This window comes from Equus asinus, chromosome 6 (genome assembly GCF_041296235.1).
Source record: "Equus asinus isolate D_3611 breed Donkey chromosome 6, EquAss-T2T_v2, whole genome shotgun sequence".
In the NCBI taxonomy this organism is placed as follows: Eukaryota; Metazoa; Chordata; class Mammalia; order Perissodactyla; family Equidae; genus Equus; species Equus asinus.
This window is the reverse complement of record NC_091795.1, coordinates 58422529-58450446: the sequence shown is the minus strand read 5'-3', so window position 1 is coordinate 58450446 and position 27918 is coordinate 58422529.

Sequence of the window (27918 nt, the reverse complement as noted above, 5' to 3'; positions counted from 1 at the left end):
TGGGATTTGGGAGGGTATTGGGGGCATCTTACCTCTCCTTATACAGAATTGAATCTAACACTGCAGTGTTCAGTTACTCCCCTTGAGGTGCCTAGTGCCTCCAATTCTCTCTATAGCGTGTGTCAGCTTGTTTCTTATTTTTTCCTAGAGAAAGCACTCCAATTTTAGTTTTATCCACTCTGTCAATTCAAATTTTGTTTCTCCATCTTCCAAAAGTTCTTGATTGCTCTCCCTTCTCCCATTTTCCTTATCCTTATGAGTGTATATCTTTTTAGTTAATCTAATTTCAATTTAGTGGGCTTTAAGGGAGAGTAGAGGTAAAGATAATGTGTTCCATTTTCCAAGTTAACTAGTCCAATGTGTATTTTCTTCCCACACCACCAAGCAGTTAACTAAATTCTGACACTATCTACCTGGAGAAAGCATAGGATTCCATAAGTTAAGGCCTCAGTTCCACAAGACTGCCACCACACCCAGAAGCCAATTGCAAGTCCAGGTGTCATCTGTGCTTCTTACCAACTGACTACAAATCAGGGTGTTCCCACAATCTCTTCCTCGGGTTCAATTCACTTGTTAGAGTGTCTCATAAAACTCAGGAAAACTTACTGGATTACTGGTTTATTATAAAAGGATATAACTCAGAAACAGCCAGATGGAAATCTCCTATACTTATTCTTTTAGGTTTTTATGGAGGCTTCATTCCACAGGCATGGTTCATTGATCATTGGTGATTTATTCAACCTCCAACCCCTTTCCCCTCTCTGGAGGTCAGGGATGGAACTGAAAGTTCCAATCCTCTAACCACAGGGTTGGTTCCCCTGGCAATCTGTCTCCATCTTTAGGTCCTTTCCAAAAGTTACCTCATTAACATAAATTCAGGTGTAGTTGAAAGGGGTTTGTTATGAATATCAAGATACCTTTATCTTTCTTATCTCTTAAAATTTCAAGGGTTTTAGGAGGTCTGTTACAGAAACATTGATGAAGACCAAATATACATTTCTTATTATAAATTATAATATCACAACTAAAAATCACCAGATAACTCTTCCATTCTTACCTTCTGGTTCCTCCCCCATGGGTGTCATTCTTCAGTCATTTTCCCAAACTCACTAAGCCCAAATCATTTTTCCAGTTGTTAATTTTTGTTCATCTTCTCTCTCTCACCTTTAACTAGAATACCTTTTACCTTTTTGTTAAAAGATAAACTGAGGTCTATTAAAAACTTTAAGAGTTTACTGAGCAAACATCAATTCAAATTGAGCAGCATCAAAGCAGAAGTGGTTAGGAATACTCCACCAAGAGGAGCTAGGGGCTGGACTTTTACAGAGAAGATAGTGGAGCAAGGCAAGGAAATTATATGATTGGCTATAAGCTTAAGCTGTTGCCTGGAAAGCCTGGTTGGCTGTTTGTGATTGGTTGTCCTTAGGTTTCCTTAACCTAGAGGCATTTACGGGCTTAGGTTTTGGTTTGTTTACATAAGCTACGGAGGTGCTCGAACCACCTCGGTCTAATTGGCTGCCTGTTTAATTAATTTAACACTTTAGAATGCTCTTTCTTCCCATATATTAATATTTGTTCACACTTCAAAGCTGAACTATATCTGTTTTTTTATGAAGTCATTCATCTGCTCTTCTTGAATTAATTTCTGTTTCTCCTGTGTTTATGTAGCCTCCAATTGTACCGCTATAAAACTGATAAAACTGATATTATTCTGCCTTGATTTAGCTTTTCTTTCCCTCTAGATTTTATTCTCTTTGAAAATTAAAACTTGATCACCTTAGTCACCTCTGTATAGTATAATATCTATAAGAATTATTTAAATGCATATTTGTTGAATTAAGGTAAATTGAACTTTAAACCTTTATAAGATATAGTACTTCTACCTCTTTTTCTTTCTCTTTTGACTTCCTTCTAGGACCCCAAATCCTAAGCACTTTTCTCCAGCATTAAAACTCAGAACCATATCTCCAGTTATTTTTAACTTTTTTTAATTGAAATATAATTGACATACAACAATGTATTAGTTTCAGGTGTATGACATAATGATTCCCCATCAGTGTATATTGAGAAATGATCACCACCGTAAGTCTAGTTAAAATTCTCCCTTTCTGTTTTTAATAAAATTAAATAAGTACTTTTTGAACTTTTACTATTAAATGGAGTTAAGCTAATATTATGTGAATGCCTACCTTGTGTTCAGCACTCTTTTTGGAGTTCAGAAAGTCACACAATTAGTTCAAGGTTGTAAAACTGCTTTATTTAACTTACAATGTAGTTAAGGAAACAAGACTCAAAAATATGAAACAATATACAATTCAAGGCTGTAAAGAATAAAGGGCTAGCTAGATTGTGGATTCTGTGAGGGCCCAGATAAATGAAGAAAATTGTGTGGGTATAATCTTTCCTGAAGAATGAATAAGCATTCAAAAGAGTAGAAAAAGAGGGAAAATTTCAAGTGAAGGAACAGAAGTTTTGCAATTTGAGAGAAACTGGAATTTCATGAGATTGTTCCAACTGGAGCTGCAGTGGGTCAATTTTGGGGAGCTGTGGAGAAGTGTGAATCGGCTAAGGATATTTTCACTATCAACAGCTTGAAAACAAAGGCATTCATTAAGGGAAAGAGGAAACCACTAATCAGAGGAATATCATGATAAATATGATGCTTTAGAAAATTTATGTCAAGACTCCTGAAGAAAGGCTATATTGGGAGAGAGTAGCTGGAAACCAGAATCAGCCCAGGAATTCCAGATCTTGGAATCGTAATGCCAGGAATACAATACTGGGGGGCAATCAAGAGTTGGAATGAGAGACAAATTGTACTGGACAGTGTTCACTACACCTCTGGCTATTTTCAAGTACTCATCCGAACTACTTTTTTCTGTTAAGGAGCTATACTCTGGAGTTGCTTGCTGAAGTTCTGATGAAGTTGTATGGGGTGGGCTCAAGGAATCTAGTTTAAGGACAGTTGCTAGAATCTAATTCTCAAGTGATAAAGGCCCGGGCTGGGTAATAATTCTAAATTAAAAAAAAAAAAGATGCACTGTCAAGTGTGAAGACACTCCCAGTGTTAGATAAGGAAGTACTAGTCAAGAGACAAGTAGAGATAATCTCTTTGTTTAGACTCTATATTTTTTAAAATTTAGCTTCTGGCTTTCATTTTATTTACCTAATATATATGATTTCCAAATTAAATGGTATGATTTTTATGTGAAAGTTCATGACATTTAGGATATTAGGAGTCTGGTCCTCATCTTCATTTGTCTTATTAACAAGGGTAATATTTCTTTTTTTCCTTAACAGACCGTGCCTTATGAATGAGTGGTTATCCATCTCATGTGAAGCAACTACGTAGGCTCCATCTGAGTAAAGCATGAGCCTCTCATGTGCATGCTGCTTCTTGGAATTCTAGAAGCTCATATATTTTTCTCTTCTTAACAGTTTACCTTTTGTTTTGTGAAAATGGTCTCGGGGATGTGTTATATTTCAATCTGATTTTATTCTCTAAATGTCTAAGCATAGTTCTTTTTGGAGTACAGGTTTTGATAGGAGAAAGGTGGTCAAAGAAAAGAGACAAACATGGCTGGAGGCTTGGGGAATTGGCAAAGGCTCCCTAAGAGAAAAGGAAATGAATATACAAAGTGGAAAGACAGTGATATTGCTGCCAAAGACCAACTTTCTTCAATTTAGAATTCCATGTAGATCCAGTCAGAGGTGAATTATGAACCCAGATGTTAATCCAGAATAATGGTAGGAATTTTTTAAGTACATCTTCTTGAAACAGAAGATCCACAAGCTGATGTTCTTGTCATTTGTTTCCTTTCGTGTCACCCTTGACATCCAGTTGATAAATGTCATGTAAGCCTTCTGGGGTCTATAGGGCTAAAGTACTGCCAGTTATCATCCCCTGTCCCAGGGATTCATGGTCTAGAATGACTCTTTATGTTAAGAGTGAGACATTGTGCCAATTTCAAAGTTCAAGTAAAGAGTTTCACCTCTAGATCTATTTCAGAGGAGTCTTTCGATATTTGGAATACAGTGTATCCTGACACTGCTGCTTTTAACGATTACCCCTCTGCCTTTATCTCTATTCCCTTTATCTCCATCAGTGAAGGAGTCACACCGTGGAAATGAGAATTGTCGGGTTGGAGGTCATAATCAAGTGAACTCATTGCGTCTTTAGTTTGGAATTATGTTTCTCTAAATGTTGCTTTAGGGGAACATCAATGGGTATAAATAGAAAATGCTCAACTATGAGAAAAATAGACTTTGAGGTGAAGTGTTTGAAATATACAGTTCATAAAGGAAAACATCCAAAAGGCACATATTTCTGCTTCTGGGGACTGAAAAAGATGAGTCATAAAGTGTAATTGTTTTGTATTAACAATTTCCATCTTCTCACATTCATAATTGCTTTAGCTAATGTAAAAGTTAAGATCTTAATATGATTAGACATTTGTTTGGGTGAACTAGAAAATGTTCTATAAAGAAATGATATCACAAGGGTACGAGAAACGTACTACTTTAGAAAAGGCAGTAAGTTATATATTCCAGCAGCACTGGGTCTCGTGGTTCTTAATTTGCATGTGAATAATTAATATGCATACCCCAATAATGCCAGCTTGTGAGCACTACATTCAGTATGAATTATGCCGAAACACTTCAAAAATGCCTTTAATAGTCAAGGGACTTACCACCCTCTAAGGTATGCAGAAAATAAAAATCTTTTGTTTGAAAAACAAAATAAAAACATTCAGGAAAGGAAAGTTTCTTGCTCAACTATCTTGTTTTTCTTTTTCTATGTGTGCTTTATCTTCCAGGAATTATACTAGACTTCAGGAATATGAAAGTGCATATGATCCCCTGGAAAAGGAACATTGTGAAATTACACAGGTACTCAACCTGCAGAAGAAATTATAAGTAGTTTGGGGCAAACCCTGTGAGTTAGCACCACAGAAGAGTCACTTGAACCGAAGGAAGAAGAGTTAAATAAGTACATCAAGGGAGGAGAAAAGTCACGTTTTTGCTTGTTTGTTTTAAATTGCACACCAAAAAATAGGGACAGTGATTCAATATGTTTGGAAGATTTGTTGGATAAGAGGATTTATGTAGGCTACATTTGTGGTTGTAAACATGCCAGCATATGCCAAGTTTAGGGCTCCTTCATGGCTAGGCCAAATTGTGCCAGGCTTTTCCCCTTCTATTAGGTAGGAAGGATTGCCCCTGATCATCAAGTTGGCCTAAAACTGGGAAAGAGGCATACAAATACTAATTGAGGTTCAAAGAAGTCATTTCATTTTAGGAGTTTCACAGGACCAATGTTAATGGCACCCATGAACTGCTCATTGCTCTAAAGCTTGAAGAGGTGAGACTCCTTGAGTTATATTTTTGCAATCCAGTGGGTGGGGTTTGATGAAACACATACTCTTTGCCAGAAGATACAGAGACAGAGTCAATTACACAACAATGTCCATTCCTGCAGGGCCAACATTTCTAGTAGCATCAAGTTCCAGGGAATTTAGAAAAGTTCAAGCAGTAGAATCTAGCGGTTAATGCTGGAAGCTCTAAAATCAGATTGCCTGGGTCTAAATTCTGATGCCGCAACTTACTAAATGTATATTTTGGGAAAGTTACTTAAATTCTCTTTACTTTAGTTTCCTCATATATAAAATGAAAATGATATTGCCTATCTTCATAGAGTTATTATAAGGATTGAATGAATAAATACATGTAAATCACTTAGAATAGAACCAGCACATAATAACAGCTCTATAAATATTAGCCAATAGTTTTGCATCATAAGGATTTAGAGATTGAACTCTGGCATCGGACAGTGACCTTGATTTTACCATGTACTGGCCATGAGACCTTTGTAACTCTCAGTTTCCTATCAGAGTAGCACTTATCCAAAAGTTGTCATGCATAACACTTTACAAAATGCCCAGTTCTCAATGTGCCAGCAGTTAAAAACATCATCACTATTATTCTTAATGTTTTATAAGATTTTCAATAACCATTATAAAATCCTATGCTTTGATTCATCGACATAAGAGCTGCAAGATGTTATTCAGACCAATAAAGAATATTTAAACATTTTTTGCTGATGCCTGCAATGTCTTCCTAGCTATGCAGGCTTCAAACTCTTCAGAAGCCCCAGAAATGTGACTATTTTATTATATTTGGTAATGAACTGTACTTATTTTTAGCATGTAGAACCAAATTTTTATAGCCTTAAAAAATTATCCATCCTGAAGCTTTGTCTGGCATGACCATACAATTGGGAAAATATATATTTGTATTAATGAAGTAAATATGAATATGAAAAAATACTTTGAGAAAAATTTCACTTAAAATACCTGTGTGCTTATTTTGATGAGAGCAAATACCTAAACATAGTACTTTGACAGAGATGGAGAATGATGAGGTATTATCTTCTTTCTGTTGCATTAGGGATTGAGCTTAGTTGATCCATAATACTTAAGCCTGGATGTAACCTGCCAGGAGTAGATCAGTTTCAACATATGGAGACAAAATCAAATCATGAATGTGTTCTTCTGACTTTTATGTAGTGAATTAATGATAAGGGATGAGGTGCCAGTAAATGATTCATACCAAGAAAATCAGTCTCACTACGTTCTCAAAATGCAAAAAGTCGTATCAAAGTCAAGAAGAGTTTCAACACAAAAAGGATAGGTTAAAGATACGGCATGGGTTCCTGATTGCGATGTAACCTGTACTTCCCTTCTGGATAACGTCAGGGCAGAGGAAAATCCCCTTTCTTCCCTTCTTGCGTTCTGATGGCTGGACTAATAATAAAACTGACTTAAGGCTAGATTAACAGGAGAAAAACCCAGTTTAATACGTACGTATTGGAGACCATAAGGAAATCATGCTTGGAGAGTGAACAAAGCAGGCAGTATATATATATCTTTTACACAAAGGAGCAATAAATTTGTGAAGAATTGACAGGACAAAGAAACTTAGGTTTGGGGTACATAAATAGTGAGGAGCTTAAGCACAGTTTGGGCTTGAGGTAGTAAATTAGCAAGGTTTGTTTCTGCAGCTTCTCGGCCCTGAATTTCCCAGCTCTGGGGATCAGGATGCCAGGAGAGCACCTTTCACATGGAGATTTATTTCCTGCTTCCTGGGGGAACAGAGACAGGAGGGTCCGAATGGCTTCTTTGCTTCTCAAGTAACCTTAATTCAAAATAATCAATATGTTATTGTGGGATATTTAAGGGTGGCCTGCCCTGGGCCCCAACAATATCTTCACTGTCTTCCTAGATTATATAATACAATTATCCCCAAATAATAATAGCTGAAGGACTCACTATCTAATCATCAATTAATTAATGGAAATTGGTAACTGGTCATGGAGTCACTTGACTGAAGCCAAAATTGATCAATATTTTTCAATATATTGAAACTAAGATCATCTCTGTACCTATCAATAGTGTGGCTTTCCTACCACATTGCTGCAATCATAATTTCAATTCAGCAGGGTTTTTTATTTTGTTTCAGAGGAGCTGCTAGTGCCAGCCTGACTGAACTAGCTAAACATGTCTTCTTTAGTATCACGTGTTTCTGAAGTTGATCATCCATGTGCCCTGTTAGAACACGATTTATTTTTTATTTTTTTATTATTTGGTGAAGAAGATTGGCCCTGAGCTAACATCTGCTGCCAATCCTCCTCCTTTTGCTTGAGAAAGGTTGTCACTGAGCTAACATCTGTGCCAGTCTTCCTCTATTTTGTACATGGGATGCCACCACAGTGTGGCTTGATGAGTGATGTGTAGGTCTGCACCAGAGATCTGAACCCACGAGCCCAGGGCTGCCGAAGCAGAGTGTGTGAACTTAACCACTATGCAACCAGGCTGGCCCCTGACTTGGTTTTTAAATTGACTTTTTTAAACCAATCTCAAGGCCTCATTAATATCTCAATTCTGTATACATAGCTTCTATCAATAATAGTTCATAATTCTTATTCCTCATGGCAATATAAACAATATTAAGTGGCAAAGGAAAAAGGATATTTTTACCAATCAATATACATTCTTATTTCCTTTTCCTTCCTCATGTCTTCCTCCTTCTTTACTATCAACAACTGAGGGGAAAAAAAGGGACAACTTTCCTCACCCTGCTTTTTGTTGATTAGACTGAGAAGAAAAACCTTTAAAACACTAGATGACAGACATATGACTATCGTGAGGGATCTACCTTACCCTCTACTTTTATTGAAGTCACTTAGGAGGTAAAATCCTACAAATGTCATCAGGACAAGGCAGGCCGAGAACAGATTTTTCAAAATTAAGCTTCACGTAATCAGTGTATTCAACTAGTCAATTTCCTGGTTCTCTGGCTTGCTCCCTTTCTATTTCAAAATTTTGATATTTGAAGGCTTTGTCTTTGGCTTCTTCCCTACTGTCTCACCCTCTTTTCTTAATTTTAGTCTGAATTCAGAAAAATAAACTCTATTCTTTATTTTGGTGAGAAATTACAATCTGTATGTGACATTTAAATTTCAGTTATACAGAAAATTCCTCTCTAGAGAGATAAGCCACAATTTCAAGAACCTGGATGCCTAAGGACAATGGTAACTATAAATTTCTCCCAATTTGTGGATTCATATGTCAGAATTTTCTAGCAAATCAGATTCTATAGGAGAAATTCTCTGAATGTCAAGGTATTGATTTTAATAGGCAATGTATTAGTTATAAAGGTCAGCACTAGGTTTCTTTCTCTCTCTTACACACACATACACACACACTCACACACACACTACATTTCTACATTTCAATAAGCAGGATTTGATTAATTACAGAGCACTTGAGCTCTTGACACCTCATTTACCTAATATCATCAAGAGAAGAAATATGGCTCAAAAGTCTAGAATAATATTAGAAGGTTCTCAAAAGAGGAGCCACACTGACAGAAGGCTGGTCCCCTCCCCCACCATATCTTTACCAGCCTGTTAGGCTCTTAGAAGATGTGGAGAGCTGGTAGCACCAGCCAACCAGAGCCTTTTATTTCTATTTAGAGGACAAAGTTCTATGCCTTACGAGGATTATACAAAACAGTCTAACTACTAAAGAATTCTGAAAAGGAATTTAATAAGTCTAGGAGTTTAAAGAGAAAAACTATCGGAGTAAATTCAGACATTATCTGAGCAATCATTTCCCAAGAAGCTTGGATACCTATGCAAAGACTGACTATCTGTTCAGACAAGCAGGGGAAATATTTATTCTTCTCAGAGCCATTATTTCTTCATTTGTGAAATCAGGAAACTAACATCTACCTTGTTAGCTAGATTTAATGAGACTGTGTATGTTAAGTATCTATCCAGTTGTAGGGGTTAAAGAAGGGTAGCTTTTTATCATTCACATGGCAATACAAACTTTAAGATTTGATAATCATTTACAATGGAAACATTTAAAAATATATTAAATACTTAATATGCCTTCTTAAACCAAATATGCTGGACAAAACAGAACTTTCTTGGTGGCTTGAGGGTATTGGTATTACATGTTCCAAGAGTAATGCCACTAAGATGTTTGAGAATTCTGTAGAGTGTTTTGCCCAACATCTTGTTTCATAGCTCTATCCAGAAGTTTGAAGTTGCCAGAAATCTGATATCCATATTGAGTAACTATCAATTTCCTTCTTTTTTTTTTTTGAAGATTTTATTTTTTCCTTTTTCTCCCCAAAGTCCCCAGTACATAGTTGGATATTCTTCGTTGTGGGTCCTTCTAGTTGTGGCATGTGGGATGCTGCCTCAGCGTGGTTTGATGAGCAGTGCCATGTCCGTGCCCAGGATTCAAACCAACGAAACACTGGGCTGCCTGCAGCGGAGTGCGCGAACTTAACCATTCAGCCACGGTAATGATGATGCTTCATTTAGAAATTGATGAGGAAAGGTATTTTCCATTCAAAGGCCTAAATAGCAAAATATATTTTATTCAGATAACTCCAGTACAAAGTAGAAAGTGACCTACCCTGGGAATAGAGAAACAATCATGTAGAAATAATTACAGTCCAAAAAAGAATTCTCAAATCCTGAGTTTTAATAAAAATGTGGATCAACCTGGGAAATAAGAGATAGCCAGGGGCAAGTGATATTGTTCATAATATGAGGTTAACAGAGAAAAAAATAGAGGTCATAGGCAAAGCATCTGAGTTAATGGCAGATATCAACCCTCCAGAAAGCCTTTCAGACAAAAAATTCATAGCTAGAGGGATAATGTATCAGAGGAATTTAAAGCTCATGCTAGACTCAAAGGCTAAAATCCTCCAAAATATGTACTTTGAGCTAAAACTTGGGAAACTGGAAATTTAGTTTGGGGAAGTATGTGAAGACAGGGGGTCCAGACAACATCAGAATTACATAAGGCATCACACTAGATAAAACAAATTAACTTTGTAGTCAGGGTTCACATAGAGACACCTAACGAGGGGATCCTCTCGTTGCCTAATGCCAAGAAGATAGAGCCATGGAAAAGGGGAGCACGGAGCTCACGTTTCACTGGAAGACAAGAAATAAAAACATCATGAAGAGTTTTGTGTTTCCCAATTCTTAGGGAAGAGGCCAGCTGGATTCAGGACAAGGTTGAAGAGAGGACCATTCTCTGCAGATTCTGCAATAGGTGAGGGCAGTCTAATTACCTATCAAGAAGAATGTGTTTAATTATTTTTGGAAGCTGGTGGCAAAATAACTGATGCAATTATAAATAAAGGGATATGCCATGCTAATCTAGGGCTTTGGATTAAAAACAACTTGCACTAAAGCAACTTCGTATTAAAAATAACTTGAAGAAATCATTAAAAATAATCACAATTAGTGTATATGTTACAATGGGTGCTTGGAGGCGGATGCAGCAAACGGCAGCAAGCAAATGATCAATTGGATTTCACGCTGGAGGAAGTTAGGGGAAAAAACTGAAATCTTGAGTAGTTTAAATGTTCAGGCTATGATTTATAATAATTAGAGAGAAGGCAAGCTCTTGGTGCTTAGAATACGAGTATTTTCCTCTTCTTTAATCTGCAAAGTGTTTTTCAGATAGAATAAGTAATTTAAGTTCTCATTGGTAAACTCTTTTACATTACTCAGGGAAGAGTCTCAATCAACCAGCAATTATTTCTAGAATGTTGTTTATGTATCTAGTCCCAAGATAATTAGAGAGAAGGCAAGCTCTTGGTGCTTAGAATACGAGTATTTTCCTCTTCTTTAATCTGCAAAGTGTTTTTCAGATAGAATAAGTAATTTAATACTATGACAGTTAAAAGAGAAGTGTGAGATACTGACCGCTGCCTTTGTGAAGCTAATAGTCTTGCTATGGAGTCAAAACTGGTTTTATGGAATTATTGGAGTACACTAAATGGTGACGAATAAACTCTAGCGTGTAACATAAAACCAGAAGAACTGTAAACAGGGAGTGCTCAGAGGAGATACAGGTAGACAAGGAGGGGAAGCTTTCCGCTGAAGGAGTAGGCTGTGACTCAGGTGTTGTCAGCAGAGGTGTTCTCGGAGAAGTTGGCTGGAAATACCATATGGAGAGAGGTGACATGTTAAAGAGCCCACGGGCAAAATAGGTAGTTATGAAAATTGATCACTATATTATTCTAACAGTATGACTTTCTGGAAAAGGCAAAACCACGGAGACTAAAGATCAGTGGTTGCGGGTAGTGGGTGAAGAGATGAATAGGCAGAGCATAAGGGACTTTCATGGCAGTGATAATACTCTGTATGATGTTATAATGATGGATATATGTTAATATACTTTTGTCCAAACCCATAGAATATACAACAGCAAGAGTAAACTCTAAGGTAAACTATAGATTTTGAGTGATTATGACATGTTAATGGAGGATCATCCTTCATAAAAAATGCACCATTCTGGTGAGTGATGTTGATAATTTGGGATAGTGGAAGGGGGACGGGGTGGGAGCAGTCGATACCAGGACACCCTGGAGTGGCCTCCTTCTTGGCTGTGGGCAGTCCCTAATTCATTGTCCCTTTGGAGTTGAGGTGTCTTTTCTTTCTTTCTTTAGTTCCTATATTCTAAACATTAGTACAAATAAGTGTTTTTTATAGAAGAAAAAAAATGCATTTGTTGGGGGCAGGGGGCATATGGGAAATACCTGTACTTTCCACTCAGTTTTGTTGTAGACCTAAAACTGTTCTAAAAAAATTAAAGTCTTTTTAAAAAAATGGAATATATTGAAAACGGTTCCCATTTTGCTACAGAAAATGTTAAGGACAAAAAATGTACTCTTAATATTCAAAACCAAAACTATAAAGTGTATTTGGGGCCAATAATGTGTCCAAAGCAGACGTTCTTCAAAATCTCCACTTCACCTTCACTTTCACACTAGTTTTCTTAAATCAGGAGAGAGAGATCCTTTCTAGTGCTAAGTGTCATAGTAAAAGATTTTTCTAAGAATTTTCCCCTTGAGCATCATGGGGGGATTTCTGGACCATTGCCTTTTGCAGATTTATACGTTGAGTTCATTTGTGAGTGGTGAACTGACAGGTTCTTAGGTAACATCTTTCTGTTTCATCTTTTGCTCAGTTCAACTCCCTCTAGAGCCCCCTCTTTCTCTCCTTTCAGACTGTCAGTCTGTTCTCTCAGCCAAATGCCCTCTCCTGGTCAGTTGACTATCACTCACTTACTTTATCTGAGACCTTGATTCACATTTCAACAGTTCTGGTCCCTTGTCCTCTCCCTAGAGGACCCAGCTCTATTCTTCCCCAATATCATCAGGAGAAGACACTGGAAGTTTACCATTCTCAAGTCTTTTGATTAGGCATTTTGATCCTCTCTGCTGTGTGCATCCCAGGCTGTTAACCCAACTAAAACACGTCTGTGAAATCTATCTTGTTTGTCCAAGTAGGATGAGTATTACTCGAAAAGACAGACAGAAAGAGAGAAATCTCGATGGTCCAACTGAGCAGATGAATTTCAGAAAGTGTGTAGGGGCCAGACTAATTGTTTGGGAAGTCCTATGTCTTATGACCCTCCTTGCTTCTTCAGAGAGCTGCACAAGTTCTCATTTACAATTTTAACACTTGGAATCAGGCATGTGAAAATACTCATTTTTGCAGATATCCAATAGACAATACTTTTTTTTTTTTTTTTGAGGAAGATTAGCTCTCAGCTAACTACTGCCAGTCCTCCTCTTTTTGCTGAGGAAGCCTGGCCCTGAGCCAACATCCGTGCCCATCTTCCTCTAGTTTATACGTGGGTCGCCTACCACAGCATGGCTGCCAAGCAGTGCCATGTCCGCACCCGGGATCCGAACCAGCAAACCCCGGGCCGCCGAGAAGCGGAACGTGCGAACTTAACCGCTGCGCCACCGGGCCGGCCCCTAGACAATACTTTTTAAAGTGGAAAAACATGTACCCATTTCTAAATTAGTTTTACTATGGTTATATGCAAATCCACAAGAAATTCTTAGTGGAAAAATGGTTCAGGAGGCAACTGCAAAAATATAATTTGCAGACTATATCTAGGAAACATTAAATTTCTTCTTGTGAAGAAAATATTTCCATGTGCCAGATGGGGTCGGAGGGAATTTTCAAGAGTTCTAAGACATTATTTGAAAGACCAATGTTCTTTTGGCTTCAGAGCTCTACCACATTGGTATGGACTTGAATTAGGAAAAAAGCACTGTTCTTTCTCATTTTCTTTCTATCAGCCCTCGTCATATATTCAATTAATCTCTATAATGTTAGGTTCTACCATTCTCACATTGATGAGTTTTTTATCTCACAAATATTTACTCAGCATTTACGCTGCATCAGAATAGTGATTTTATATCCTGAGGGAGGTTTTACACATGACATGAAATTGGATATGGCTAGGTCAAGGTAAGTTCCTAGCATAGTGGGCCCCAATCCTGTGAGTTTTATTCCCAGTGCTATCACAGAATAGCATGTAATCTTGGCCAGATGACTTCACTTCTTGGAGTCTGTTTCCATAGTAACACATGACAGTAGGAAAAATCATGGTATCCAACTTTTCTTTTCAATGAAGTTGATATTTCTGCTCAAGTAAATTAACATCTTAATGTTGCACCATTTTTGGGGGGAAATGATAAGTTCAGCTGTGAATGCATAAATTTGCCCAAGAAGTCCATCCATCGAAAAACCAAACAAACAAATAATAAAGTATCCTAATGTTTTTTTACTTATAAGGACAAAGGAACATTAAAACTTTCTTTTAAAATGGCAATACCTATTGCATTACACCTGCAATTTGTTCAAAATGCTTGCAAGAAATCTTATGATGTAATGGGAGTAGAGGAGGGCGTTAGATAAAAAGGTTTAGAAATGACATGATATTATTTATTAAGTTTGGAGCACTATAAATCTCAATTATTTACCAAAATGGATAAGAAATCTGGTAACAATGAGCAGTATATAAATTAAAATATTAAAACAAGGGGAATAAAAATCTAGAGGGAAAAGAAAGTCAAATCAAGGCAGAAATAGTTTCATAGCACACGTACAACTGGGGACTTCATAAACATGGAGAAGGAAGAGAAATTAATTCCAGATGAGCAGATGAATGACATCACAAAATGCTACATTTGGTTTGGCTTTGCAAGAGTGGACAAAATATTGATAAATGAGAAGAAAGAGCGGGGAAAAAGGCCTTCTGGTTGAGAATGGGGGGGAGGGAATGAGCAAAACTTACTTCGTAGGATGTGTAAATAACTTTTACATTTCCTCAAGAAGTAAATGTGGATGAATTCCTCTACATTTGACAATGAAGAAGAGTCCCATGGTTTGGATCTAGTCGTGTGGCTCTAGGGTGCTCTCAGGAGGAACGAAGAAGGGCTGGGAGTCCTCCTGCCTCATCTTCCTCCCCTACCACAGGACACAGGCACCTCCTGAAAGTGCTGTCAGAGTAAACAGGGCAAGATGAAAACTGTTCTGAGGTCCGTGAAAAGTATAGCAGAGAAAAAACTACAGCTCCCTGTGCTTTTGTTAGTCTCCTTTCATTTAATTTAAAGCTGTTACTTATCAGGGAACTATTTAGTGCTTTCAGACTAAGTGGAAAATTCAAGCCCCTAGCACCCTGATAAAGTTCATTGCCTCAAATAAGTAAATGCATGCTTTCAGGGGCTATTTCACCTCTCTGGGACCCAGCCAAGCAAGTCTGCTGCTTTGAGACTTCTCTTAAGGATGGGGTTGAGAGGTAGGAGTGGGCTGACTGGACTTTCAGCCTTTGGCTCTTAACAAAGTCAGCAATCCACACTGTGTACTTTCCTTGAGGACTCACCAGCCTAAATTCCTTTGCTTTCTCGGGTTTGAAACATCACATTAGTGGCATTGCGATGATTTTTTTCCATGGGGTTTAATGCACTATTAGTTCCATCTCAGATGCCTTTAACTAAATGCATCTGCAAATAATTGTTTTAAAGGATAACCAATTGTTTTGACAACTATAGGGCAAGGCTTTCAGCAGACAGAGTAGCATTAAATTTGGGGTTTGTAAAGCTATCAGACTTAGGCTTTGAAAGTGCATATAGTGTTCAGGTCTACCACGGATATGCTCTCTTGCTAAGTGGCTTATTATTTCAACTACTGTAGATGCGGGAATCAGATCACCCCTTGGGTCACACCCTCATTGTAACGGCATTAACTAGTACTACCATGGCTAAGTTCCTGGGTTTCTCTCTCTCTCATCACTGCGGCAGTCTCTGTGAAAAATGCCATTTCTTTTGGAAAATGTGGCAGTTGTGAATATATTCATCTTTAGACTTTTGTCTACGTGCCTTTCATGGAACTGGATAAGAGTCAACATTAAGGAAAAGATATCTCACTCTGTGTTTATGGAACCTCCAAGGACAGCTGTGCTAACTGACCAACAGAACAATTCTTCTGTTAATGAAGAGGGTGCCTTCTAAAAATGCATTCTGGTAGATAGGCTCTTACCTGAGCCAGAAAATAGAAGTCTAGAGACAGCATCTAGAAAGAAGATTATCACTGCTGTTCCCCCTCCTTTCCCTCCTGGTGGCAAAACTTCCCCACTAATATCTGCCCTCCTATAACAGGAGTGCTCCTGCCTCACTCAAGGCCACCAAAGGCAACTGTGCTCAGAGCAGTCTTTTCTCCAGCTGGACCAGCATCTCAGCAAATCTGGGATGGTCTGTGCTTAAGACAAGCCTGATGTTATCTCCTTTTTAGCAGCAATTGACCCAGGCTGAGGAGCAAGGAGGTACCCTTGAATCACTGTGTCTGTTTTTGCTTGGGAAATAATAATGCTAACAACAGCAATAACAGTGGTAGTAGTAGAAATAGCAATTGCTGTGGGTTTGGGAGAGGAGTAACCCTGGCCTTCTGTTTTCAGTGGAGGGACATCAGCTGCTGCTAGAGGCCTTGCTCCCCAACTCTCGCTCACTCCTCCTCAGGAGAAGAGGATAGTCTTATCTGAATGGAGATTTTGGAAAAAGGAGCCAGATAGGTATGAATGGGAACCACCTGGGCTCCCTTTTTCAGCCTATTCACAGAAAGAATGCATTCTGCTTCCACCTCCTCTGTGTGAGAGGAGTCTGTTCCTTTTGGGGAGTCATTTATTGTCCAGAGTTCCAAGAGGAGAATCAAATTAATTCAGGACCAAGATATTATCACACTTACTTAGCTGTAACTCTACAGCCACACTTTCCAATCAGTTTATCAATAATATTCAGATCTCTGACCCTTAGGCTTACCTTTTCATTGATTCTGAACTCAGACAGGGAACTAGCGTATTATTTATGGGCCTCTAAAGATTTACATCCAAAGTTAACATTTATGGGCCATTCACTGTCTGGATACCAGACTGAAGACTCACTGTTATAACATAGTATTCAAACTCTGGAAACAGAAAGCCTGGGTTCAAATCTCATACATCATGCGTTTTATAATTTTGGAAAATTACATACCTCTTTGTCCGTCACTTTTCTCATCTGACAAATAGGAATTATACTAGCTCCTACTTCACAGGATCATTGTGAAAATTCAATGGATTACATGTAATATGCTTAGAAAAATGCTGAGCATATAGTCCCTGTCTGATAAGGATTAACTAACACTCCTCACTACAACTCAGTAAAGTAAATACTTAATTCATCTTAACTTTATAGATGCAGGAACTGAGACTCAGAAAAATCAAACATATTTCTCAGGCAGTGCTCACAGTTGGCAAATGGCAGAGCTGGGATTTGAAACCAAATCTAGCTAACCCGAGGGCTTCTAACCTCCGTATTTTGTTCCCAGAAGGGATATTGATCAAGGTAGAACTCTGGTGAATTAAAACAAAAGAGAGAGGGGATGCTAAGATAACTTCATCGATCTTATTTTCCCATAAAAGGACTAAATGTCCACTCTTGCACACTGTAGCAATCTTCCTTGCATACTCTTTAATCAATGTTGTCCTTTTTTAACATCTGTATATAATCAAATATCCACAACCATTTTTTAAGAATTGCTCACTTCAAGGCTGTCACTAAATTATATCTAAATTATCATTCTGATATTTGTAAAAAGTTTCTTTCTTAAAATAAAAACCCTTATCCCTCCCCTCTCCCACGAATATTAGAAAAATCATAGGTATATTTAAAGATAGTCTTTATACTTGGAATATTTCAAGTATAGCATTGCTATTTTTAGCCACAATGAAAAAACTAAGTAATTTAAAATAAATCTTGGTGAGCTCATTTACTGGATTTTCTCTGTAGACTCAAAGCCCCCGGGTGGGTCAGATTCTTAGGCAATCAGAACATTTTTCTATTCGCCTTTACTTTTTGGTAAAGCGTTGTTTCCAGTATAGTGGTCTGTTTTAAGGCCAAAAATAGTCTGTAATGAAGAGAAATGGCATAGGATTATAGAAAATAGTCTTAGTACAGAGGCATAAATTCTCTTACTACACGCTCACTGTGTCCAGTCCTGATTCACAATGGATTGGCCCAATTTACTCACTTTCAACCTATTGGACTGTAGAGGCAAGAAAGAATTATGGAAGGCTGAATGATGGCCAGCAGCAATTTTGTCATCAAGCAGTCAAGGAAAAAAAATCCAGGCTAGCCTGAAAGAAAACATAGGTCTTCTTGAATCTGAAGAAGACTGAGGGACCAGAGGGGACCAAGTGTAGACAATATGGTCAAATCTACTCAAAAAGTAGAGATACCCACCAGCAACCCACCTGTCCCATCTACTTGCTTGACTTATTTCTGTGGCAATCTTGACAAAGTGCATGATTTGCCTTAGATCTGGTGTGATTATTTTGCCAACTCACATACCAGCACGCATAAGGGACTTCACGTCCCCTATGACATTTCCAATAGTCTCTGTGTAGTCCTCTCCAATACACAGAGAAATGGGGCCAACAAAGTTGCCTCCCTAAGAACGAGTAGAAAGTAGAATGCAGCAGTTCCTCTCTTGATGCCAGCCTTCACTCATGTGAAACCTGGAGCCTCTGACTCTACAGCTGAAAGTAAATGTTGTCACCAAAAGTAGACAGGTGGGTTGTCCAAGCTTATTAAATATGTCTATACCTGACAGTAATTGTTTCTATTATTTATCCTTACCTGAATGATAAGGACTTCTTAATTAGTGCCTGAGAAACTAAATGAGGATTTAATTGACAGAAACTGTGCACGGTTTTGCTATAATCAGGTCAGTCATGTAATGAAGCCTAAGTCAATTTATTACTCTACCCAGACACAAACTACTAAACTGCTACAATAGACACTTTCTGAATTTCACCCACCACCACTATAAGCAATGCAGGACATCAGCAGGCATGATATGTGTGTAATTTCCTTGACATATCCTTAATTTCAGCTTGTACATTCTTTTAATAAACTTTTCTACAAGGGTAACACGAAAAAACCTCAATGAATACGGAAAGGTTGGCATTCCTCCTTCTGAAAGGATTATCATTCTTACTTAAGGCAATGCAGCAGGCAAGCCAAGTCATTCTGCAAAGTCATGAAAGACCGTAAGCCACATTTATGAGGAAAGCGAGCAAGGGAAAAATTAAGGAAGCCAAAAAGAAGCCACTGGAGAAAGAGAAATATTTAAAGAACAGATTAACATTGAGGGTTTTTTTTTCCACTTTATGAGATTTTCCTTTCTCTGACAGAATTCTCTTCTCTCCACCTGCTTGATAGAAGGCAGATCACTGCTGGTCGATTCTTGCAAGCTCTGGTTCTCTTGCTCTCAGCTTTCTAAGACTTATTATAGGGATAACAAACATAAAAAGTACCTACTTTTTTCCCATTACAATTTGCTCCTAGGGCTCATCTGCCCTTGGGCATACCAGTATATGTTTCTATCTCCTTTTCCACTTGTTGAATGCAATAACTTCATATGTTATCCTAGTGTCTCAGCTATGTCATAATACAGAATGCCATTTTAAACTCTGTTATTTCATGAATGGTTCCTCATTAATGTGGCAATACGACTTTTATCCAAATTTGTTATTAATTCTTTATAGGGAAATTCATTTTACATTTTGTTTGTCCTGCCAAATATACAGGCAATGCTGAGTCCATAAAAATCCTATTTAAAAGTGTGTATTGATATATGACATGCATTCAAAAATCTAGAGCTCAGGAATCACACCTTGTCTGCTTTACAGAAGGTTGATATTTCTCTCATTGTAAGTGCTGCTAATGTGAAGAACAAAATATTTGATGCGATTGAATTTAAGCATACCCAGGTGCTTTTCCTAAAATGATAGTTTTCAGAGTTTTAGATCTACATGGCTCCGTATAATTCGCTTAGACTAGTTGTCTCCGTCTTCTCTTTTCTTACGTGAAGAATCTGAAGATCGTACTTAGTGACTTGATCAAGATTGCAGATGGTTAGTTGAAGATCCAGAATTAGTACATTTGCCTTCCTAATCTTTGTGGCCAATATGGGACTCTGTCTTTTTATTCTAACAATATTTCTCTCATGTTATAAAAGTTATCATGTTTTTAACATTTAGAGATTTAGAAAATATTTGTAAAAATAAAATAAGTTGGTTATGATAATCACATCTCTCGAAAGTAAACATTTTTGGTATATATTGCTCCAGTATTTTTATTATATGAATATATAAATATTACATATTTATAGTTCAGTAATTGTTCAAGTTAATGTCTGTCTTCTTGATTGTATGGTGTTGATTGTCTTGACTATGACAAAATTGAACACAAGAGGCAGACTTTGGCTTATTTTGATGGGCCTAAAATTATGTTTTATAACATTCAAATAATGTAAAGCCACGTAACTTTTTCCTATGTAGAAGCCCAAAATATTCCACAATTTATTTATTTCACTAATTTATTCCACTAATCTGAGCAGGAATAGGAAGACTTGACCTTCAACCACTGTCCCTTCTCACACTGGGCTCCAAAAACAGTTTGGAGGGACTGTGGTGCTGTGGGAACTTGGTTTAAAAGCCCTCACCACAGGGGGTCTCTAGTTGATGGGTGTTGATGATGCTTTCAGTCCCTGTCTGACCCTGTTTATAGAAGCCCCACTCTTTCACTACACTGACTGCACAGAAGGTGATGCTGAAACTGGGCTGGGCCTGTAGCTATGGACATCTTTCGGTTGCCAAGGACATGGAGGCAGTTTCTCCCACAGGGTGTGTGGCAGCTACAGGATAGAAAAAAATGAATCCCGTAGAAGCAAATCCTTCTTAGACCAAAGCTGGAAAATTCCATAACTTTACCTTAAATATTTTGCCATGACATTCCAGTAAGACTAATAAAACAAAATGAAACATTTCATAGCCATTTCTGCCTGTCCCTGAAAAGATGTCGTCCTAAAACTGATCATACAACAAATTTTAAAATTATATCATTAATTCATATCTTAAATTAACTGCTTTTAGTAGGTGGAAACTGCCTGCCTTAGGGCTATTTAGAATGTTTGCAGAAAGTAATAAAAAGCTATTTTAAACAATAATTAAAACTTGCTGTCTTGCTCCAGTGTCCAATTATTACATTAATATCTTTCCCATGGACTACCAATGCCTGATAAATAGAGTTAAAGCCACGTGTAATTAGAAGGGAAGCAATATAACAAGTGTAGACCATCCAATTTCTGGATGTTCATGGGTATTCATCAATTTATAACTAACGTCATTGATAATACAATATGTAAAAATTAAAATCAATTTACAGCTCTATTAGGGATGTATATTCTATGGATCTGAAAGGTAAACAGAAATATTTAACCAAGGAACTAATCGATCAGTTTACGTCAGCCAAACAGTACCCATATCTTAGGATCAAGGCATATATTTTTATATAGTATTTAGGTTAGGAAATAAAGAATAAAAGATGTATTCTATAAAGGATCTATGGCTGACTCATGGCAGGTACTGATAATATGACTTTCTCCTGGGAAAGTAAACACTTTTTAACTTTATCTCAAACTCACCACCAGACCAGGAAAGATGCCTCTGACGAAGAAACTAGTCCCTGAGAAGACCCTACAATATGAACCATAGATTCTGGATTCCAATTAAATCTTCATATTTCTTCACACCACCAAAGCCATCTAAACATTTCAAATCCAAAGAAAATAATCTATTAAAAAACAGCTGGCTCAAAACCTCAATGAAAAACCACTTTTCTTTCTAATAACGTTTCTTTCATATTAAAAAATTATAATTATTTTTGAAAATTTGGAAATTTTTTCAGAAGTAAAAAGAAAAATGTTATTGGCAGTCATGCCCAAAAGAATGACTATGATCAAAATAACAGGTAACAACAAGCATTGGAAAGGATGTGGAAAAATTCGAATCCTCCTAGACAGCTGGTGGAAAGGTAAAATGGTGCCCTTGCTTTGGAAAACAGTTTGGCATTTCCTCTAAATGTAAAACACAGAGTTACAGAGAACTCAGCAGTTCCACCCCTAGATATATACTCAAGAAAAATGAAAACATTTCTACATAAAAACTTATACAAACATTTTCATAGCAGAATTATTTATAACAACCAAAAAAGTGAAAACTAACCCAACTATCTATCAACTGATGCAGTATATCCATACAATGGAGTATTATTTGACCATAAAAAGGAACAAAGTACTAATACATGCTACAACATGGATGAACTTTTGAAACATTATGCTAAGTGAAAGTAGTCAGTCATAAAAGACCACGTATTATACGATTCCATTTGTATGAAATTTCCTGAATAGACAATTCTATAGAGGCAGAAAGTAGCTTAATGGTTGCCTAGGCCTGGATGGCTTAAAAGGAAATAGGAAGTGACTGCTAATAGATACGAGATTTCTTTTGAGAATGATAAAAATGTCCAAAAATTGATTGTAGTGATAATCATATAACCCTATGAATATATGAGAAACCACTGAATTGCACATTCTAAATGGCAAATTCGATGGTATATGAAATTTACTGTTGTTAGTGCTGTTTAATCGATTCTGATTCCTAGCAACCCTGAATACAGCACAGCAGAACCCTGCCCGGTCTTTTTGCACCATCCTCTCATCTCCCAGCCCTATATCAGACAAGGCTCTGCTGCTGTTCACAGGGTTTTCATGCCAATTTTTTCAGAGGTGGGTGGCCAGGTCCTTCTTCCTAGGCTGTCTTAGTCTGGAAGCTCTGCTGAAACCTGTCCACCACAAGTGACCCTGCTGGTATTAGAAATACCAGTCGCATAGCTTTCAGCATCACAGCAGCATGCAGACACCCAAGTATAACAATCGAGAGACGGGTTGTGTGGTTTCCTGACTGGGAAACAAACCTGGGCTGCAGCAGTGAGAGCACTGAATCTTAACCACTAGATCCCCAGGGCTGGCTGTCATATAAATTATATCTGAATAAAGCTGTTTAAAAAAAGTACAGTCACGTATTGATTAACAATAGGGATACATTCTGAGAAACGCATCATTGGGCAATTTTGTAGTGTGAACATCACAGAGTGTACTTACACAAACCTAGATGGTGTAGCCTACTACACACCTAGGCCATATGGTACCAATCTTATGGGACCACTGTTGTATATGCTGTCTGTTGTTGACCGAAACATCATTATGCAGCACGTGACTATAATTGATGTTATCAAAGTAAATGCTCATTTGTTCCACGTTTTAACTTAGTGGGAAAACAGCAAACTCAGAAGTTATTAAGTACATCACTGAAATCAGAGACTTTAAACTGACAAAGTTACATTTTCTTCACATTATTTCCAGGTTACCAAAACACTTAGGATTAAAAGTCAAAATAATTTTATCAGCTACCCAGATTGCTCCAGAAATTAAGATGTTTATCACCATGAAGACAGAATGGAGATGAAAATGGAAAGACGGCATGGGTAGTTTGATATATTCCAGTGAATGTATTTCTAATACCATAGGAAATTAACATGAATTTTTGGGGAGATGTTAATCTGGGTTTTTGGTTTCAGCCTAACCTCAGAATCTGACATTGTTTACATCTCATATGATGATTTGGAGATTTTTTTCTCCCAAAGTTCTTTAGAGGAAAACCAATAAGAAGGAGAAGAGAGTTATTTGTTTTTTAAGTGTGGTTGATTTTTTTTCATCATAATCTTTAGACTATCTTCAAAGCTACAAACTTGCAACTTAATGTCCAAGTACTGTTTGCGAACAGATAGCCAAGTTTCCATCCAGGAATAAAAGTCGTTGACATATCTAGAGCTTATTGCCAATTTACTTTAAATAACTGAAATATTAGAATTCACTAGGATTTCCGCAGGAAGAAGTGTCACCAAAATCTTTTCAGAATATATGTGGTTATAGGTTGAAACAACAACAACTAGTTTGCAGGTTGTTTTCTGAATATTTTAAAGTCAAAAGTACTATTGTTCAGCTTGAATTTGAAATTTAGCAACAGGTAAAAATATCTTATTCTATTGGATTGAATGAAATAAATACACAAAATTGTTGAGTGATAGTAAATTTTATTTTTAAAAACCCCCTGAGAGATGCAAAAGTAAAACCACAGGATTTGAACACCAATTTTTGCCTACATGACCTTAGACAAATCATGTAATCTTTTCCCTACTCTTTACCTGAACAGTTGGGACTGACAGTATTATTTACCTTACAAACATCTGACAAAATGCCAAATCAAACTAACCGGTCAACGATAAACCATCTATAATGGTCACTGAAATGAGCCGAGCCTCCATTCAAATTAAGTTAACAGTATTTGAGACTAGTGCTTGCTTTTCTCTTCATACCAACAGCAGAAGAGTGACATGCATTTGGAGTAATAAAGATGCTTTTAAGAGGGTGAGATTAACATGCAAATGCAAAGCTTGCAAAATTCATATAGATATTGGCTAAAAGTTACATGCATACATTGGTAGCTCAAAAAGATAGTACATCAAATAGCTCTTGTAATCTTCCAAGAGATTTAAATCCTACTTAATCATTTGAGTGGCAGCTGCATTATAAGAGAAGAATCTGTGGTTAGAGAGCATGAACTTTGATGAAAATTAATTTCAAAGTCAAGATTAAAAAGATGCACTCAAAACAATAGATGATACCTCACACTTGTGTACATTTCTGTTAAATAAGAAGCATCAACATCCTCATTATAGAAAGAGAGGTTTAGAAAAAATTATTGATGGTCAACAATCAAAGAAAAAAATTATGAAATAAATTCCAACAAATTATTTCCCTTTTTTTTGTTGTTGGTGAGGAAGATTTGTCCTGAGCTAATATCCATTGCCAATCTTCCTCTTTTTGCTTGAGGAAGATTTGCCCTGAGCTAACATCTGTGCCAGTCTTTCTCTATTTTTTGTATGTGGGCCACCTCCACAGCATGGCTGATGAACAGAGTAGGTCCATACCTGGGATCCAAACCCGTGAACCTGGGCCAATGAAGCAGAGTGCAGGGAACTTTAACTACTTGGCCATGGGGCCACCCCCTATTTCTCTTTCCATAAAATTTTCAAGTACACTTTTGCTGAGGAAGACTTCAAGTGATATTTAATAAATATAGAAACCTCTCCTTATATCATCAAAATAAAATGCCAAATCAGATTATAGGGTTATATATTTAGAAGAAAATATAGATATATATTAATTGAGCTAAAGGTAGAGAAAACCTTTTTAAGAAAGAAAACAAAGAGAAAAATCATTTAAAAAAACAAAAATTTCACTATACTGTCTTTTATAATTAAAAAAAATCCATAAAAATTAATAGGCAAATACCAATGTGCAGAAAATTGTTTTCAAAATACATCCCAGAAAATGGGTTAATATTGCAAGTTTATTGAGCTTTTATAAGTCAGTTAAAATGATAGAAAATGGATAAAGAAAAATAAAATACAAATGGCTGATAGGCACATAAAATTCTTAAATAATCAATGATAAAGTCATCATTGAATGAAATTTGCTCTACAATTAGCAAAGAGATGTTTTAAAACGAAAATAGAATTAAAAATGGTGTGAAAAAGTAGCTATGAGCTAAATTTTTTACAAGCTTTATAGAGATATAATTCACATTCCATATAATTCATCCACTTGAAACATACAATTAGTTTTTAGTATATTCAGAAATATGTGCAACTATCACCACAGTCAATGTTAGAACGTTTTTATCACCTCTAAAAAAATCCAGTACCCTTTTGCTACACCCTCCCATCCCCCCTTTTCCTCCCATATTTAAGCAACCACTAATCTATCCTCTGTCTGGATAGATTCCTCTATTCTGGACTTCATGATTGGAATCACGTCATGTGTGGTCTTTGGTGATTGGCTTCTTTCACTTAGCGTAATGTTTCCAAAGTTCACCCACATGGTAGCATGTATCAGTACTTCATTCTTTTGTCTGCCTGAATAATATTCCATTGTATGAATCCACTGCATGTTGTTTACCCATTCATCTGTTGCTAAGTGTTTGGATGTATTGACTCTCCTATTTCTATAAAGAATTCTAAGAGGTTTATCCGTTTTGATATTGGAAAATGGAAGTAACTGTATATCACACTGGATTAGTAAGTGGCGTTGCTGGAACTTAATTGCTTACTGCCGTTCTCTAGAACCTGCACTCTGTAATTCTGCCGCCTTCAACATGTGTATAGTATGTTGGCAAATACTTCTTCTTCCAGGAATTTTTCAGAAGGGAATAATCGGATACTTACAGAAATATTAATATACAATGATTTTTTATTGTATCATTTATAGGAGTGAAAGTTTGAGCATAACGGTACTATATAATAATCGTGGATTTGTTAAATTATATACATCAATACTATGGAATATTATGTAGCCACGACACTGGAGTTTTCTAAAAGAATTAATGATATAGAAAAATGAAGAGACCATAGTGTTAAGAAAGACTGTAAAATACTACATATAGCTGGTTAAAGCGCATCCCAATATTTTATATGTTCATCATTTCTAAAATAAATATAATAATATCAACTTCATGGGGATGTTGATAAGATTAAATGTGCTATACACAATGTGTTTAGAACAGAATATATACACATTTATGTAACTATTAGCTACACACACTCACACACACACAAATACATAGACATGCAAATACCAAAGAATAAATGGATACACCCCAGAATTCTGAGCAGAAGGATTGTGGCTGATCTTGATATTCTTTTATATTTCTCTGTGTTATTTTCCACTTTTCCGCAAGAAACCCAAAAAGGTTCAAATGTGTGGAAAGAAATGTCTTGTAGATAGTTGTAAAGCAACAAAACAAAGAGAAACATTTTGTTTAATCTTTGTTTCCATAAAATTGAGGGGATGTTTGAGCCCAAGCAACCACTTCAGGTTTATCCTAGGACATGAAGCTGGTGACATAAAAATGATTCCCAAACTCTAACCTATATCCCTAAGCGTGAAAAAGTGCTTTCGTTTATAGACCTAGGCCTGTTTTGAAAAGGAGATTAACCAAAATGATCCCAGTAAAAAACAGATGCTAGCAATCTTGAAATGAACAGTAGGATACGTGGCAGAACACTTTTGCCACTGTCAGATGTTGCTTATTAACCCCCCACTTAGCTCAGCATACAGACGGGCGAAGAGCCTGCAAAACTACTTTCTTCCCAGGAGACGATTTGTTGACATGTCAGTTGCAGAAGACAGTTTTCCAAAATCTCTCAGACTGTCTTCTTTTTAATAACCCATACTTAATTAACACTTTCTTCTTCCATTCTAAACCAATATAAGACAGCTGTCAAGAGTTGATTTAACTTGCCCTAAGTAATATTTCATTGGGAAACTAAAAGCTTTTATATCACTTTTGCATCCTGCAGATACAGAAAAAGGAAAAAGTGCCTCCTAAGAGGAATTCATTCTCATGTACCCACCTGCCTATCAGCTGACACACCAACATTAGCAAAGGAGACACTTTCTGGGGCCAGCCCAGTGGCGTAGCAGTTAAGTTCGCCCATTTCGCTTCGGTGGCCTGCGGTTCACGGATTCCGATCCCAGTTGCAGATCTACACACTGCTTGTTAAGCCATGCTGTGGCAGGTGTCCCACATATAAAGTACAGGAAGATGGGCACAGATGTTAGCTCAGGGCCAGTCTCCCTTAGCAAAAAGAGGAGGATTGGCAACAGAAAGTAGCTCAGGGCCAATCTTCCTCAAAAAAAAAAAAAAAAAGAGAGAGACACTTTCATGATTCAGACTTAGGATGAAAATGTCCCACTTCTTTTTATAAATATATTTTTGTAGTATATTCTTCCCTGATTATAAAATTAATACAGGGTACAGTTCTTTATCTGAAATTCCAAAAAGTAATAAATAAAGCTGCAAAAACTAAAAGATTTCGCAACTCATTTTGTGACAAAAAGTTGACCTGATCTGAATTGACATAAAGCTCTCCCAATGCCATTTACTATGAATATCCGTACATTTTCCTACAAAATATGAATGTGCTTGATTACAGGAGGCTGTCTCAGATCCTACTGAAGTT